This window comes from Mustela nigripes, chromosome 3, assembly GCF_022355385.1.
Source record: "Mustela nigripes isolate SB6536 chromosome 3, MUSNIG.SB6536, whole genome shotgun sequence".
Lineage (NCBI taxonomy): Eukaryota > Metazoa > Chordata > Mammalia > Carnivora > Mustelidae > Mustela > Mustela nigripes.
This window is the reverse complement of record NC_081559.1, coordinates 169,791,884-169,796,709: the sequence shown is the minus strand read 5'-3', so window position 1 is coordinate 169,796,709 and position 4,826 is coordinate 169,791,884. Positions and strand designations below refer to the sequence as shown.

At 34.8% G+C, this 4,826-nt stretch overlaps 1 non-coding gene across 1 annotated transcript; it reads left to right on the top strand.

Moving 5' to 3' along the window:
- The first annotated feature begins 1,782 nt into the window (after nt 1-1,782).
- LOC132014762 (U6 spliceosomal RNA) lies at nt 1,783-1,888 on the top strand. Its single transcript, XR_009403405.1, has one exon. It is a non-coding gene; the product is annotated as a U6 spliceosomal RNA (small nuclear RNA).
- The last annotated feature ends 2,938 nt before the right edge of the window (nt 1,889-4,826 follow it).

Below are 4,826 nucleotides of genomic sequence, written 5' to 3'. Positions count from 1 at the left end.
TGAACTCAAAGAAAGTTTGAAGATGAAAAAGCCATATTTTTTATTCTTAGATACATTAACCATAATGTAAGGGCACTAAAGAGAAAGAATAATAAAAGGTTTAGAAATTCAGATAAGGAGAAAGGGAAATAATCTTATTTAAACTGAAATAATAGAACTAAATGAACACTTAATTCGAGAGAACACAGCCTGATTTACTGGATTAAGAGTAGGTGACTGGGGTACTATGAATTATATATCACTTACCCTATTTTGCAGTACTTCAGTGTCTTTGTTGTAATCATGTCTGGCATGAACTGCTTGCCAAGGCTTCTCTGAATAAATACTACATTGTTTCTAATACTTTTACATTAATGTTGAGGCTCTTTCCAATCCTTGTAGCTATCCTTATGCATAAATCTTTTACATATGTGCTAATGTATTAGTAGGATAAGTTCTTAGAGTGGAATTGCCACATCAGAGGCTGTGTCTATTATTAATTTTAAAAGATATTCAATGCATAGTTTATATTCTATGATATTGTCAGAAGGCTGTTCATGTTCTTCTAGTAAAACCAGTAAAGATAAATCCATATGTTTAATTTTTTATGTTGTAAACCAAAAAAAAAAAAAAGGTGGATTTTTAAAAATTATTCCTGAATTCCTGAAAACTAGAAGGGACCCAGCATGTGCACACTTCAGCTCACTAAGGGGATAGCACCAAGCAGAGGGGAATTAGGGACCCAAGAGATTAAAAGTGTTGATCAAAACTGTACACATTGAGTACATGTTCTTTTCACACGACATATAGTTCTTTAAAACTTGTAATGGCCTTTGAAAAAATTATGTATATAATTTATTATACAGTGTAGTTTAATATACAGTACTCATTAATTCTCATTTCTTATTCAGTTGAAGTAAATGCATAAACTACTGTCAAACAGAAATCCATAGTGGTTTTTAACATCAGAAACACATCATAGACTTCTGGTTTCCCGTCTGACGTGTAAAGAGTTTAAAAAATCATCACTCCCCTCCTCACAAGAAGAAAAATGCCGAACAAATTGAAAAACAATAATTCTTAGATCCATCAAAGAATTGTTTTCATGGGGAAAACTGCTGTCCTGAAAAAAAGAGATAGGCCAATACAGAAAGTTTATTTGCCAGAACTAAACATAGTTAGATTTTGCCAAACAAAATACTAGAACAAAGGAAGAAATATATCATTGAGTAAATTGTTCTTTTTTATATTTTTTCTTTTTTTTTTTTAAGATTTTATTTATTTATTTGAAAGAGACAGAGAGAGAGAGAGAGAGAGCACAAGCAGCGGGAGCAGCAGAGGGAAAGGGAGAAGCAGGCTCCCGGAGCAGGGACCCCAACACAGGCCTCCATCCCAGGACCCTCGGATCATGACCTGAGCCCAAGGCAGACTCTTAACCAACTGAGCCACCCACATGCCCCTCTTTTTTGTATTTTTTTCTAAAGGCAAAACAAACAAGTATACAACTACTGATCTCTAGAGATGAGGACCAAGAAGAAGGGCGGTTTGGAAAAGAAAGAGCCGTGTACCCACAAAACCTATCTTCTTCATAACTTTCCATTTCTCTGGTTCTAGGAGGGTCCTGGAAATTACTGTCGCTAAAATAAATGTTGTCAAAGAAAAATATGTGTCCATGTGTCAGATTGTCCAGTTTCTACCACAGCAAATTTTTTTAGATTTCTTACAGCTGATAATAGTACTGTTTGTCCCAAACTTATATTTGCCTGAAACATAAGATTAGTGGGTTTAAAAGTAAACATTACAGCGCTAGCTTTGACAGCACATATATTAAAGTTGGAAAGATACAGAGAAGATTAGGTGGTCTCTGTGCAAGCATGATACACACATTTTTAAGAGTGTAACTGTATATTGTTCTTTCCTTTAAGTTTTCATTTGAAATATGAATTTTGATATTAACTAACAAATTTTGGCTCTCAGATGACTCTCATAGATGGACATATGGATGAGGGGACTCAGACTTAAAAATACAAAGGACATGCAGAAAATTGTGAAGCATTCTCCATGAAATCAATGTTTATAGAGTATTCAGGGACATTCTCTAAATGGTTTCTTACGTCTGTGGCTGTAACATCTTCTGGTCAGTGAAAAGTAAACCATAAAAGAGGGAAAGATGAAACAAGGCAGTTTCCATTGGTGGCAGCTGCTCTGCTATGCCCAGGATGTGTCATCTTTACTGACACTTAAAAGGCATATATAAAAACACTTAATGTGTTTGGGTTACTGTTGATGACAGATTGTCACCAAGTCTATCTTCTGTGTAATTTCTTCTCCAAGTTCATCTTAAAAGACAGATGCTTCAGGTATTTTGGGACTTACAAATTTAATGGGTTACTATTTTTCTGTTGCAACTGGTGTTTCCAGAATGATAGTGTAAGTGTTCAGAATAGCTAATGGGATGGAAATCTCTGAAATTGTAATTATGTGCTTTGATTCTGTTTATAAAGAAATGAATTTGGTGGCATCAGTTTCTTAAAATAGACAAAATGTCACAGGACTGTAGTTCATACTTGTTTGGAAATACAGATAGTAGGAGTTAGCGTTGTTCATGATTGGATAACTTCATGAGTTGGTACTGATGAGAAATTAGCAATTTTTTCTTCTCATTTCTCTTACCCATATGTAATTAGTCTTGAAGCTGCAGGGTCTAGTGATATGGAAGACTTAGGGATGTAGGTATTTCTTAAAATGAACCCTCACATTGACATCTTATTTTGCCACTTTGGATCTTCTTAGTCTGAATTTATCTTATTTCTTGACTACCATGCTTTATTTAAACTTCCAATCTTTTCAAATATAGATTGTCCTTTCAACACCCTATCTCTACCCATGTGACAAAGATTTAATCAGCTTTTGAGTCACTGCTTAGAGATCACTACCACTTATCCCAGAAATGTTTTCTCTCCACTGTATCCGGTTTAGGTACCTTCCTTTGGTGCCTTTCCTTGTCTATCTCCATGAGGTACGTTTGAAACTATCTCCATTACCATTTTATGTTTACTATACTGCATAAATTATTAATTAGTTTTACTATTTTAAAGGTACAAGAAAGGGGTGCCTGGGTGGCTCAGTGGGTTAAAGCCTCTGCCTTCAGCTCAGGTCATGATCCCAGGGTCCTGGGATCGAGTCCCACATTGGGATCTCTGCTCAGCAGGGAGCCTGCTTCCTTCTCTCTCTCTGCATACTTGTGATCTCACTCTCTGTCAAATAAATAAATAAAATCTTTAAAAATGGTAATAACAAATAAATAAAAGGTACAAGAAAGTGATTTTTTTTGTCATTATTGGAGAAAAGATTTGCTTTCTGTGAGGGTTATCACTTAATGTTTTCTCTAGGAGTTTTGAACTACTTGGTTGTATCTGTTTTCTATAGCTGCCATAATAAATTACCACCAAGTTAATGGCTTAAAACAACACAAATTTATTATTTTACAGTTCTGTAGGTCAGAAGTTAGAAACAGGTCTCATTGGGCTCAAGTCAGTATGTTGGTAGGCTGTGTTCCTTTCCAGAGATTCTGGGAAAGAAACTGTTTCCTTCTCTGCTTTCTTTTTTTTGTTCCTGTGCTTTTGGTTTCAGATCCAGAAAAACCAGTGCCAAGTCCAATGTCAAGATTTTTCCCAAGTTTCCATCTAAGAATTTTATAGTTCCAAGACTTATATTAACTCTTTAATACATTTTGAGTCTATTTGGGGTATGATGGGGGTCCAATCTCTTTTTTAAAATATGAATATCCAGTTTTTCCAAAACTATTTCTTGAGGACACTGTCATTTTCTCATTGGGTATTACTAACACCCTTGTCAAATATCAGTGGACTGTTCTTGTATGGATTTATTTCAAGGCTTTCTGGAAAGTACCTGGGCTGTTTATGTTTAGGTAATAAGACATAAATGGGGAATAATTGCATGACTTTGGCTTGTTACTATCTTTCAAAAAAGAAGATTTGTTGATAAAGACAAATGGCAAATGTAAAAATAAAGACTTCCCTTTTATACAGTAATTTAGCCTTATAAAGCACTTTCAGTGTATCTTAGTTTTCACAACTACTCAACACTACAGTCCCCACTTAGAAATGAGAAAACTGTGACTCTGAGACTAGCTAATATCCCAGAATTATGACTTCATTAAAGATCATCCTAGGTCTCATTGTTACTACTATAGACTCCTTAAGAAAAATTTTTTTCCTTCTTTTATAATACTTGCTTGTAAATGTCATATAAAAGTGACATCTGGAGGCTGAGTCTTATCTGCCCCTCGCCCATGATAATGACAAATGCTCTGTGGTTAATTGTCTTATTTTAGGATGTTTTGCAGAAGTCATTTCTGCAAAGGCTGCAAAACAGAATGGTAGTATGGTTCTGTCTATGCTGCAAAACAGAATGTTAGTGCTGTTGAATCTTAGCTGTCCTGACTCCATATCTTCTTGTTGGGGACCCTGGCCTTGACTACTTAACTGTCCAACTAACTCCTAACAAATCTACAGATACAGGGGGGATATGTGTATTTATATTTAAGGAAGAATTATTTTTATTGTCCACGCAAGTAGGATGGGAGGGAAGAACAGATAAATAGGAATTGACAAATAGAAAATGACCTTGACTACTAACCTCAACTTGCTTCTTAATATTATTCAACCACTTGGAAATAGTTACTCCTAAAACTGGTATTGATAAATGTAATAATGTTTTAATTATATTTTCATTGCTGGATTTTATGAGAGATGAAATATGAGAGTCCTCACTAATTATTAAATTAATTTAGCAGTTACCCTTGACTTCCATATATAAGAAAA